Source organism: Pongo abelii, chromosome 19 (genome assembly GCF_028885655.2).
Source record: "Pongo abelii isolate AG06213 chromosome 19, NHGRI_mPonAbe1-v2.0_pri, whole genome shotgun sequence".
NCBI classification, from domain to species: domain Eukaryota; kingdom Metazoa; phylum Chordata; class Mammalia; order Primates; family Hominidae; genus Pongo; species Pongo abelii.
The window spans coordinates 27,769,651-27,782,450 of record NC_072004.2 but is presented as its reverse complement, the minus strand read 5'-3'; the positions used below and the strand labels follow the sequence as shown (position 1 = coordinate 27,782,450).

The 12,800-nt window shown below is 39.0% G+C and overlaps 1 long non-coding RNA gene across 1 annotated transcript in view; it reads right to left on the bottom strand.

The window, feature by feature from the left end:
• LOC129051296 (uncharacterized) overlaps positions 1-9,553 on the bottom strand; it is a 69,199-nt gene extending 59,646 nt beyond the window's left edge. Inside the window, exon 1 of the long non-coding RNA XR_008515421.2 lies at positions 9,267-9,553. This is a non-coding gene — a long non-coding RNA (uncharacterized LOC129051296). The remainder of the gene's footprint in view (positions 1-9,266) is intronic.
• Positions 9,554-12,800: the final 3,247 nt, after the last annotated feature.

Sequence of the window (12,800 nt, the reverse complement as noted above, 5' to 3'; positions counted from 1 at the left end):
ATTTTTGATGCAGATGCCATTAATGATCTTCCAATAACTAACACTAATTATCTTGGCAATAACTTTCCGCCTTACTCAGAAATAAAAGCTTATGATCCCTTAGGGATATGGACTCGACAGAGTTGTTCAACTCCACAGCAACTGAGCAGGCAGACTATGTCAGAATGTCAGACTGAACTTGACGTAAGAATGTTAAGAGAGGGAGATCACTAGTCTTTGTGATTTTGTGGCCATTAAGTCACTTTTAGTATGAGAGCTGATTTCACAAATTACATACGACACTCAGAAATACCTTCACTAAAAAAAGGAAGACACATCCCTCTATCAGATTAATGTTTCTCAACTTCATTTTTTACCTTTTCCTAAGTGGCATTCATGAACTTTTCTTTTTCCAAGTCATTGCCTTCCATTAAATTTTAATGCTACAGTTATACTGTGTATTTATTTACTGTATTCATATCCGTACTTTATACATGAGTACAATCTTATTATTATTATTATTATTTTACATAGCCAGTTTTGGCCCCTGAGGGACAATATAACTCCCATTACTCAACTGTTGCTTGACAGAAAGAAAAATTATTCCATAGAGAAGTAATACTTTTTTATTTAGATTCTAGATACCCACTCTTTTCACTTCTTAGCTAAAGATAACTTTTATTGAAAATCTATTTCTCAAAAAAATCATTTCTAGTTAAATACAATATAGTTACTGTGAAGTGGATAGAGTTTGACTACTAACTGTGCACTGAAAATTGCTAATGCTATACCTGTAGCATAAAATCTTGTTAATTTTAATTCTATTATCTTTACCCTAGAATTTTGCTGTATATTTTAGTGAATGTTAAACATCTCTACCTGAAGAACCCTCAGCTACTTTAAGGCAAAATGTGCACTGCACCTCTTCTTTCATAGAAAATTGATCTTTGTCAAACTATTTCTTCTCATGCATCCACCACTTCTATTTGTCCTGTATGTATACTGACTCCAGGTTCATAATCTCTGAAATTTATTATGATTTCTTATATTTATTCTTTGCTCATCATTTACACTATGCCTGTGTTAAATTGACCCTCCTCCTCCCATATGTACATTATTGAATTATTCTGTTGTCTCTCTGACTCCAGTTTTGACTACGAACTCAGTCATCTTCACTTTTCCTTGGATAATTTCACTAATACAGAAATCTATTTATATAATTCCTTTTTGAAATGACTCCCCATTTCTCAAGAAACAATGTTAAACCTCTTTAGCTGAACATATGGACCTGACCTTCATCTGACATATCCAGTTTTATATGTAACCACTTCTATGCAATTTCAAAGCAATATTAAATTAATTATGTCAATTTCTGCAATTACTCCATGTGGTTACACTTTTCTGAGGCTTTGTATATGACTGCCAACCCCCCAGCCTTCTTAAGTTAGCCTCCTCAAATTTCAAAGTCCCGTTCATGCCCTGCTTCTGTGAAGCCTTCCTCTACTCTCTAGGTGGAGTTTAAGCTCAAACTGTGCTACTTTGTTATTTAACAGTGACTTCAACTATAACAATTATAATATTTGTCAGATATTTTTATGTCTGCCTCAATTATGCTTGATGGCAAGAAAAATTTAGTTCATTTTTATATTTACATCAGGTGGTCCAACTCAATGTTTACTCACATAATAAATGAATTAAATAATGAATAAATGAATTAATAAATGTTATTATCAATAAATGAATGAAAAAATTGGGAGGAGAAAATATGGCTAGAATGAAGGAATTTAACAGCAACCACCACCACCACAAAATCAAAATAGCAAAAAGTCACTAAGCAATTTAAATAAAATTATTCCTATAGCAATAAAATGCAAAGCAATTTTATATTCATTCTCTAAGTTAATATAATCTCTGGGCTTTCAAAAAAAGGCATACTATTCTATCTAGTCAGTGATAAATGAATTATGCCTTCTTAGTGAGGTATATAGTAACCTTGTAAATGTTTGAATCCATAAGCCAATAACTCTTTACACAAAATTTAACAGTGTGTTTGCTAGTGTGCTGATGTTATCATACGCTTATAGATACTTATTTAAAAAAGTACCTTAAAAAATGAAACGCCCCAATAGATGTACTGGAAATATTGAAGTAAAATTATTTTCTGTTTTCTAGAGTTAATTTTAGCATCTCATGCTATCCCAAAGATAAATGAGCCAATTTTCCGTAAAATGGATTATTAATCCTACCAATTATATATAAAATACCAAAATGTCTGATATCAGCATTATCTGCTTAAACTAGAATAGTGACTCATTCAACTAAAAGGATTCGCATTTATACTTGAAGCTTGTCACTGGAGTACTTGGACCCAAGGATTTGTTATTTCTCTTTTTTTCCCCCTTAGTCAAAGTCTGTCTTAAACATATTCCCCCATCTAAGCCTCATTTTGATAGTTATGAGACATTTTGATTATTCTTTTGAAAATAAAAAAGTATCCAGTGCCTGTCAAATCTCTAAAGTTTTAGTCTGATGTGAGTTTTAAAAAAGAACTGAATTTTTAGTTGTACAGATGATTAATGAGAGAAGTCTGTGCACTGAAACACAAAGGAGGAAGAGGTTAATGGGCCATACACACTTAACTGGAATATTGTGGAGGAACTGGAAAATGTCACATATTGAACAAATGCAGCAGTAATCCAAGCTTCCCTGAAAGTTATCCATATAGCATCTTTCAGGTAATAAAAGAAAAATAAAAGGTATAAATTGAAATAGATAAAATTTAAAAATAAGATTAGTGATATAAGGAAAAGAAGAAAACTTCTATTGGTAGTAGTATACATACATCGTTTTGTCTAGCTAGATGATGTAAGGGGATCAACTGTTATTTGTATCATCTGTTCCTCTGTCAGACCTGAATTCGGAGCAAGGGCAACATTTGAAAAAATAAAAACAATTATGTGAGCACACTATGCAGTTTGCAGTCTAATTTTATTAAACTCTTTGTATTCAATCTGAATGTCAAAATTACTCGCTCGACCAAATTGCTAGTTTACGTATCAAGCATGCTTTCATCATTATCCACACCACCATGTCCTAGTTTGTTGAGATTTAATATCTCGATGCTAATTATCCTTATTTCATGCTTCTCCCCTCTTCTGAAAGTTCATGTCTTCTCTCAATTCATATCCTATTTTTGTTGTCCACGTCTTTCCTGTTCTATTTTTAGAAGTGAATACAACAGAAACGTATGTGGTCAAATGTCAAGACAAAATTCAAAGCAGAAAAAACCTGAGGTGTGAACAATTTATTACACTTGATATAGATTCATTTTTTTATGTGTTTCATGTATTTGGACTATTTCTCCCAAGTCGTTTCTTGTTAGGACTGCCTGTGAAAATTTCAAGCTATAACTTATTTTTAAAAACATTGAACTAAATGTATTTTCTTCTGGAACATCTTGGCTTACTTTATCCACTTTCAATATAAAAAGTTTGATTTAATGTACAGCAAGCTATCATGGGACGTATGGTTGTTTGTGGAAAGGATTAACCAAAACCATCAATGTATGTAAGGGTGAAAATGTATCCATGGAAAAACAAAGATTGTCAGTAATTAGGCAGCCCGTGGTTGATTTCCTTCCTGTACCAAACAATCTAGGTGATTTCTAAAATCTCCACAGCAAATGTGAACAAAATTATGAGGCAGAAAAAAAAACCTAAGAATTAGACAACCACATCTGCTAGTGACTGCCAGATAAAGTACCTTAAAGAAGTTGCGAGGAACTGTAGTCACATGTATACTTAATTTTGAAATTTTAAAATATGAAAAAAATACTTGTATGAAAAATATAAAATAAATGCATCATTACATTAACTAAATACAGTCAATTTTATTGAGTTTCATTTTCCCTATGGATTACCTACTACATTGCTTCCAGTTTTACAGTATTTCATACTGCCATTCCTAGACTTATATCTGGACTGTTTCACAGTATCAACTTTAGAGAATATAGAGGGATAATCTTGGATGTAGAGAAACAATATTTTTCATTGATTTTAAAATTATATATACATATACACAGTCAAAAAGTCATTTTAGACAAAATGAATTCCATGTCAATGAAAATAAAATAACGAAATGATACCATCAATCAAAAGGAGATGAGAAAATGGAGGAAATGAATATTGGAAAATAGAGTCACTGACTTAATTGTTGGATTTCTGGTGAAGCAGGTAAACAAATTAAATTCTTTTCTGTAGAGTTATCCTATCTAGGGCCACATGTCTTTAACCTGGCACCAACAAAGTACTAAAACCATATAACAAAATATTCCTTTATTAATTCCATATTCATCAAATGATTTTCTAGTATACATCTGGGTCCTCATGAAACTTTGTCTACCTAGAAAGAACACTTTTGTTAATTTAAAAGGAATATTTCGGTTCCTACAGCATTTCTTTACATTAACTGGTTTAAACAACGATCTCCTTTAGTTAATGTTAGTATACCCCTAACAAAAACTGGATTAATAATCAGGTATCTGGGCAGGAAATGCTGTGCCTCAGGGTCTACTAGCAGTGAATGAGTAACGAAATGATTCTTTGTGTCTTTCTGTAGTAAGGCATTCATAGCTTCTGTTTTACAAAGCATAATTATAGCTACCAATATTTTGGAGCCATAGGTCATCAGTAAAACGCTATATTTGTGTGCAAAATATTTGATATAAAAAGCTAAAGCTTCCAGTCTATTTTCTGTTATGATAACTTCTCTAATTACATGGTATTATATTTTCAGATATGAGTACACACAATGAAAACAATTAAAAAACAAAATTACCATTCACAGTTTGCCTTCTTTCCATCAAATTGGTCTGATGTCATATAAATGTAGTTTATTTTGGAGATGCAGTGTTCCTTTGTATTCACAGCATCATCACTCAAGATGGTAATTATTATGGTGAACATTGGATGTTATCCTTTAAGCTCCAACGTCTCTTTGGCCCTGATAATGTTGAAAATTCAGTCTTCATTGTACCTAACCTCAGAAAATGAATAAATGGCTATTTGGAGTCCTGGCTCCCTTTGTGCTTTTATATTCCTGAGGGCATGGTTTTATAATACTTCACAGAATATGTCAAAAACTGATTGTGAAATATTTGGATGTAAGTTGATTTGGATGTCCCTGATTATACAACATCTGCATGTAAGATAATACATTATTTTCAATTATGATTTTGTCAAGTTCTCAAAATACAGGATTGACTTTTAACTGGAACACTTTCTGTGTGCTGGCATAATACCATTTGTGTTATTTTCTTATATTCATTTTGTATATTAAAAAGGGATATTAATTAACTATAAGGGTTTTTGTGCTTATTTTAAACAATGGAAAAATGTATTATGAAAGTTTACTCATAAATGCTGGATAGTCATATCATAATAAAGTATGACATTCTTTTATGTATGTCTCCCCAAGGGTAAAGATCATTCAAGCAGAACTATCTCCTGTATCAGTATTTATTCACCTAAATAGACTGTTTTGGTTAAAAATTTTAATGAAATGTCATGCTTATATTACTGCATAATTCTGTATATGCATGGATATTTATCTGTTCAAAGTAGAGATGTAGTTTACGTAAAGGGATGTCTGCCCAGTTCACAAAAGTATGACCATGAAAATATCATTTCTATGATACTCCCTTGTTAGGGAGCTATCCCTTTCTCACTCCAACCTTGAAACTGTAATGTCTGAGACTATAGTATCTACTTCCCTGTGCAGTACTTTTTGATCCAAGCAATAGATCCATGATCTGAGAACAGTCAAAGTGCATCTCAGATTTTTCAAGAGTTGGAGAGTGTGAAGGTTTCACTTTCTGATGGTATATGTTGTAAGAATGAGTCTGTATCTGTCAGTGCCAAATTAAGTAAGATGGAATAAGAATAAAGCTGATGTTCAGAGAAGGGGGCATGAGTTAGAGGTAGTATTGACTATTTAAATTCCGTTCTTAGGTCAGACCCACAAATGCATTTTGTTATTTTATTTCAATACTGATAAAACCTTCTTTTTATGGTTAGTTACTTCAAGTTAATTCTTTTTTTCAATTTCAATTGAAATAATAGGTGTAAAAAACCACAAAAGTACCCCATTTCTCCTTGCTAATGTATTATTCCGAAGCCAGACTGATGTTGAAATACTCGAGGTCAACCTAAAATGATACTGTTTTACTGATGCCTTCATTTTTAGTATCTTTTCCTTAGATTTTACAAGAGGTAGAAACATCTACTATAGATGTGTTACTTTTTGAGGTTGCTCGTAGTCTTCATATCTGGTGTGCGTGTGGTTGGGACAGTGGAACACGATGGAAAGACTGAAAATGATACAATTCCAAAAAGCTGTTTTTACAGTGAAGCCTAGCCTCAGAGTAAAATCCCAATACTATCATGCAAAAAATTACCAGGTTTTCACCAAGTATGAATAGGTTGGAAAACTAAAAAGGCCTATGACCCTATAAGAACCACCTTATTGGTGTTTAATAAAGGTAAAGGTAAAGTACAACAGAAATAAAATGCAGGAAATCATTGAAAGTCTGTCTTTTGGGAACAGAGCCTTTCTCCCTAAAAGATCCTTTCTCAGTCTCACGGACACATTTTATCTGTATATTAACCTTCAAGATTTGAGCTTACTGTAATAATTTAAGGGAAGTGCAGAAAAATCTTTATAGCAGGCTCTCTCATACATTGTTGGTCATATACTTCTTAAGCCAAGTTGTGTAAACCATCAAACTAAACATTCTCAACGATGTAGACCAGTTGGCACTAAACTTCAAGCAACATATTAATGAATCACTAACTAGCACTTGCCATTTTCATCTTGCTCACGGGTCAGTGTTATGTTTCCAACGCATCTCTAGATATAAACATCAAGCTGTTCCAGTCCAACTGTAAGAGAGTCCTCTCCTATGTAGTCATACATTAACATGTATGAGAATATAAGATGTGTTGAGTAAAAAGTATCAAAGGATTGAGAAATCTACATTAATTTTAAAAAGAATTAAGAGAAGGCCAGGCTATATTTAATGTCATCAAAGATAATTCTAGTGCATTGGCATTATTTTTTCACATGCATTTTCTCTCTTTTCCCCTTGACTGATTCTCTCCTAACTAGTTTTAATCAATTTTATAGAATTATAATTTGCATATAAAGCACACATTTTAGTCCAGTTCAGTTTTACAAATTCATAAATCTAGATAATCACCTACACAATCAAATATAGAATATTCCCTTCACCTACACATTTATTGCATGACCTTTGCCAATGAAACTACCCACATCAACCCCAGAAAAGTTTAAGTATTCTGTCTTTATATAATTTCAAATTTTATCTACATGGAAGCATACAGTATTTATTATTTAGTATCTGCCTTCTTTCCTCTAGCATATGATAAAAATTCACCTTTATTTATTTTTTTGTATAAAAGAATGACAATCCTTCAATTGTAAAAACTAAAGAACATGCCACTCAACTAATCACATGCCTTAGGGTATATTTCTAAAAAATAAGATACATATTTTAAAGGAAACTTTATTAAAACTCAGGGCTATTAAAGTATATATACAATACAAAACTAAAAAATAAAGTTATGTTTCCAGGCCAGGCACAGTGGCTCACCCCGGTAATCCTAGCACTTTGGGAGGCCGAGGCCAGTGGATCACCAGATCAGGAGATCGAGACCATCCTGAATAACACGGTGAAACCCCATGTCTACTAAAAATACAAAAAAATTGTCCGGGCGTGGTGGCAGGCGCCTGTAGTCCCAGCTACTCAGGAGGCCCAGGCAGGAGACAGAGCTTGCAGTGAGCCGAGATCGCGCCACTGCACTGAACGTGGGCGACAGAGTGAGACTCTAAAAAAAATTAAATTAAAATAAATTTTTTAAAAAAGGAAGAAACAACCCAGAAAATGGAAGCAGGTATTTGCAAACTATGCATCAGGCAAGGGGTTCATACACAAAATAAGGAACTCATCAAAAGCAAAAATACAAAAGATCTTACTAAAAAAATCTACCCCAAACCTTTGTCCCCCAAAATTATTTCCCTACCTTCTTTTCCTGACTGCCTTTGGCCCTCTCTCCCTCTCGCCAAACTTTTTCTTCTGCCATCTGCCCCCAAACTTCACCATTTTTTGCCCACCCTCATTTCACAAAGCCTTCTCTACTCTCCTGCTCAACACCCTTTTCCCCATCCATCTACCCAAACCCTTTCCCCAGTTCCTTCCCACCATCTTTTCCCCTTATCCCTAGCCACCCTCTTTTCACCCTCCCACTCTCATCACCCTCTTTTGCTCCTTCATCCAAGCAAAAGCATTTTCCCCCGTCTTTTCCCAAAACCTTCTCCCCACTCCTGCTGCTCACTACCCTCTTTTCCCCCTTCATCCACCCAAAAACTGTTTTCTTCATCATCTTTCCCCTCGTTCTTCCTTGCCATTCTCTTTCCCTTCTCCATGTACCCAAAAATATTTCCCCTCCAGACGGAGGATCTTTTCACAAAGCCTTCTCCCCACTCCTGCTCACCTCTGTCTTTTCCCCCTCCATCTACCCCCCAGAACTTTCCCCACCATCTTTTCAAAGTCTCTTCCCTTTACCACTCGTGCTCTTCTTTCCCCATCCTGCTTGCCACCCTCTTTTTTGCCCTCCATCTACCCCAAACTATTTTTCCGTCATTTTCTCAACACTCTATCCCTGCTCTCTCTCACCACCCTCTTTCCTCCTCCTTGTCACCCTCTTTCTCCACTCCATCTATCGAAACACTTTTCACCCACTGTCTTTTCTTTCTTCACGCTCTTTTCTGCCACTGTCTTTTCACAAAACCTTGTCTTCCTCCTGCTGGCTACCCTCTGTTTCCTTCTCCCACTTGCTACCCTCTTTTGCTCCTCTACCCAAAAACTTGTCCCCCCCACTGTATTTTTGCCCCACCCTTCTTTTCACAAAACCTTCTCTCCCTACTGCTCGCCCCCGTTTTCCCCCATCACCTCCCCCTTTCCTCCTCTTACTTGCCACCCTGTTTTCCTGCTCTACCTACCTTTAAACTTTTTACCCACCCTCTTTCTGCAAAACCTTCCTTCTGTCCTGCTTGCCACCCTGTTTTTCCGCCTCCATCTACCCAAAAACACTTTTCCCCACCAACTTTTTGCAACTCCTTCCCCGACTAAGCTATCCTTTTTTCCCTTTGGCACTATCTACCCTCTTTATTCCCCTCCATCTATCCCAAAACTGTTTTCCTTCTCCTACCGCTCCAGCCTCGCTGCTATCTCCGTCGCTGCCAACAACCGCAGCCAGGCGAGCGGCGCTCCCGCGGTTCCAGCCTCCAGCATACGGGGCCAGTGACTCCTGATTCCTAGTCCTCTACACTAGGCAGTGAACAACTCCACAGGAAGATAGAAGAACCTGAAAAAACCTCATCCCTCTTCAGCATCATTTATATACTGCAGTTATGCCCATGGAGGTTCCTGGGCTGCATGTTTTGAGTGGATGAGAAAAAGCCTCCAGGCTTACTCTGGATTGGACTTTATGATCATGTTCTGATTGGATGAGAGCAAGTCTTAACACAACCAATCACAGCATGAAAATAAAGTCCAATCAGAGTAGGCCTAGAGGCTTTTCTCTCGTCCAATCAGAACATGTAGTCCAGGAACCACATTTGCATTAACCTCGGTATATAAAGCATGCTGAGGTCCCGTCACGTCATTTCAGCGTCTTCTGTGTCAAGTGGAGGAGCTACTCTGTGCCCAACTTGCAAAATTGGAAGAGGCCGCAACCTTTCGGCTGCTGGAGGCTGGAGGATGGATGGAGCCTGGGACACTACTTCGCTGTGGTTGGTGGTGGCAACAGAGCAGTAGGAGGGCGGCCGGCAGCAGGAGCTTCTCCTGCCGGGGTGGAGGACTAGAAGGAAGAGGCACCACTACATGCTGGAGGCTGGAGCCTGTGCCACCATGGCTTGCCTCGCTGTCGTTGGTGGTGATATCAGAGACTGCCGCTCGGCCACAGTGGTAGAAATGTGATGGGGTAGGTGAGTTTTCCGGGGCTGCCCTGTACACCTCTGGGGACAAGGGTTGGGTGTCCTATTGGGGCTCACTGCTAGAGGTTACCCTGCCTGTGGCAGTGGTCTGGTTGGTGGCACTCTCCGGTGTTGCATTGCTCGTGGTGGGGCAGGTTGGCTGGCTATCTGGGGCTATACTCCCCCTGGTGGCAGAGATGATGGGGGGAGGCAGATTGTGTACACTAATGTGTATTGCTGGTGGCTGGGGAAGGATTAGGTGCACTATCTTCTGCTGCACTGCCCACGACAGGTGGTGGGTTGGGTGGAGTTATCCGGAGCTACAATGCTGGCAGTGGGCAGTGGTTTAGGGGCGCTGTTGGGTGCTGCACTGCCAGTGACTGGGGGGTGCGCCATCAGGAGCTGAACTGCCGGGTGGCTGGGTCAGATTGTGAGCACTACTGGGTGGTATGCTCCCTGAGGTGTGGGGGGAGTGCTTTGGGGGGCATATTGGGTTTACATTGCCTGAAACTAGGGTGTGTTGGATGTGCTATCTGGGGGCTACACTATTAGTGACAGGGGGCAGATTAGGGGTGCTACGGGGGCTACACTGCCAGCGGCATTGGCGAGCTGAGGAGGTGGCAGCGGCAGTGACAGCAGTGGCCTCTTTCTGGTTGTTTCCAAGTAAGGGATTGTTCTCTTCCCAGACTGCAGACTCTAGAAGGCGATTTTCTCCCACTCGAGCTAGATTGCACGGCAGGGCCCCCACACCCACTGTGGTTTCCCGGCCCGCCCTCATGCTCTGTGTTGGGAAGACCACATGGGACTACCGGGCAGGGAGTAGTAGGCACCATGGGGGAAGTGGGGTACAGGGCACTTTTGGTGGGGGTGGAGGTGTCAGGAATGGGAATCAGCCCTTGGGTGGGGAGGGCTGGTTGGGTCTGAGTCTCTCCTACTCGGGCTCCCTGAGGAGGGCAGCCTTGGTGGGCCCAGCAATTCCTGGCCAGCTGGACTTGGCCAGGGGCCGGTTTCAGTGAAGGCACTCACTCCAACCCCAGACCCCAGTTCCTGGCCAGCTTTAGCCAGAAGGAGAGGCTGGACTTTGGAAGGTGGGTGTGAGTGCCTTCAATGAAACTGATCCCTGCCACCCAGGCACCAGCATGACAAGGTGAGGCTCTAACTGTTCCACTGCCTGAGTCCCGTTTTGGGCTTTTCTGGCTTTGCCTGCCTGGCTGCTCCAAGCCAGGCTGCAGAAGGAGAAGGAGGAGTCGCCAGTGGTATGGTCGAGCAGGTGACGTGGCTCTGCAGCTTTCCTCATGCAGTTGGTGGTGGAGATGGAGACTGCAGCTCCACTGGAGCGGTAGGAGGACACCCACGGGGACCAGGTGGTAGGAGCCTGGTGGGGTGGGCTGGTACATTGAGGGTGACAGTGGTTGTATTAGCATCAGCACCAGTGGTGGTAGCAGTAGGAAGTCTGGGGGCCGGGAACGGGGAGTAGGAGCACTGCAGGGCCCATCTCATTCTGGGGTGGGGAGGAAACTGTGGGTGCTGTAACGAAGGCCTCCGTGGCAGTGGTGGTGGTACTTCTAGGGCAAAGAGTCCTCCCCCTTCTCCTGCAATCTCTGGAGGGTGCCCTCCTCCTGCTGGTGCCTCAGCTAGGTGTGAATGGCAGCATTATCTCATTCTTAACAAAATTTAGGGGGTGACTATTTGTGTATCCTTTTGCTTGTTTTTTGTTGTGATACTCTTGGAGTTACTCAAATTTTATGAATAGACGAGGGGATAAAAGGTATCATAATAGGCCTTTTAATTCCCACACCTGTTCTTTTTCCTTTCTTCCATTATATATTTTCTTCTCATTTCATTGTTCCTCTTCATTTTCTTTTACTACTGCTTCTATTTCATGTTTGTGTTCTTGTTTCTCCTCCTGTTTTTATTTTTTTTATGCCAAACAATGGCCTTAACAAACCAAAACTGAGTTAAAAATAAAATACTTGTCACTGTATTTTTTAAATAACTGATCCCTTACTATGTTTTAGAGATGAGGAAAAAAAAAGTTGTATAATTAGTTACTTGAATAGCTATGCTTTCATAATTGTGTTAATCTACTTTTGCCTAGTGTTCCATGCTAAGCATGTGGGAATTACTTATATCCTACTGCTAAATGTCATCAACAAGGTCTGATTTTTCACTTATGCCAAAATTCAAAAAATTGCAACCTCTGGCATAAATAGGCTAATGTGTTGTGTTATCCAAGGAATCAAAAATGAAGCATCACATAAAATATTGGTAGCAAACAGCCATTTCTTGTCTCTCACATATTTTTTTCTGGAGCTATGCAAGAGTCACAGGGGTAATAAGTTCTAATTTATGAGATGATTAAGTGAACCATAATCCCTTCATTTTTTTTCTCTGCCACGATTTTCAAGAGTATTGTCATCTGCATGAGCAAACCTGGTTCATCACCACATCTTTGCAAGAGGAAAAAGAAGGGGGGAGAATTATGTGTATAATGTTGTAAGGCAAAGATTCACAACCAAAAACAAGGTTTTATTAACTTTCACCTTTAAGAACCTGCAGTGTTTAGCCCTCTTTGATTCCTAGTATTACTACCTTTGGTATGAACTCCTTTTTTAAACTGATCACTCTAGAAGTTTATGCATTTTGTATCATTTTTTCAAGCCAACAGAAATGTGTAAGGCCTATAATTCTGACACTTTTTAGTTATTTTTAAGGCTATGAGCATGTAAGATACTGTTGATATATGGAAGAATGTGTATAAATACCAC